We start from the raw sequence: 939 nt of genomic DNA, 5'->3' as shown, positions 1-939 counted from the left end.
GCTATGAGTCGGAAATGACTCGACGGCACATAACAACAACATCAAGGCCTAGTATTATCTCCTTGTAATTCCTACTACCCTATATCTCTTCAATTTTGCGTTTTAAATTTGAACATCTAGGTTGCCAGGTGCACAACCGAGGATACTTTACCATCGTTAGGATAGAAATTTGTTTAAACAGAAAAAAAAAATAAAAGGATATATGTTAACTCTGATTAATGAAAATTTACATGATTAATGAATTGGAAACCCTAGAATATGCTTGAGACATTGTGGGCAGAAGTTGCTCTTCTAACCAAAAGGCAGCAGTTCTCACATACCAGAAGATCAAACGGAGAAAAATGTACAATCCCTCTCCTTATGATTTAAAGCCTCTGAAAGCCGAGTGAAGGGTCTTCTCTGAGTCAGTTTTGACTCAACAATAATGGGTTTTGCTGCGTATACACTTGAATGATCACTGAGAACTTCCTGATTGCTAGAAAAGCAATACATTCTTTTTGGCTTTCCCTTATCCCACCCTTCACCCCTTTCCTTTATATTCTCCAAATTTTTTGATAGGCTATCTGGTCGTAAGAAGTTATTTTTTGTTTCAAAACAAACCTGTTATAAAATGAATTTAGTCAAATGGAGGAGAATTAGGTAACTCTAATCTTCCTTTCAATCCTCCTACACACATAAATATTCCTTTATTATTTGTAAAAGAGAAACAAACAAAATCTGACTCATTTGTTTTCCTCTACAGAGGATTAATGTATCATTAATCTGTTTTATCACTTACTATGTTACCTTGTGCTTGTTGTTGTTGTTATGTGTTGTCGAGTCATTTACGACGCATAGAGACCCTATGCACAACAGCATTAAACCTGCTCTATCCTGGGCCAACTGCACTGCCTCTGACATGCCCATCCCAATTACCCCAGTCAACGAATCAATCCATCT

The sequence above is a fragment of the Elephantulus edwardii genome, unplaced genomic scaffold (genome assembly GCF_000299155.1).
Source record: "Elephantulus edwardii isolate Elephantulus edwardi_28Jun2011 unplaced genomic scaffold, EleEdw1.0 scaffold00010, whole genome shotgun sequence".
Taxonomy (NCBI): Eukaryota; Metazoa; Chordata; class Mammalia; order Macroscelidea; family Macroscelididae; genus Elephantulus; species Elephantulus edwardii.
The sequence above is the reverse complement of the archived record's forward strand: the minus strand, read 5'-3'. Positions refer to the sequence as shown.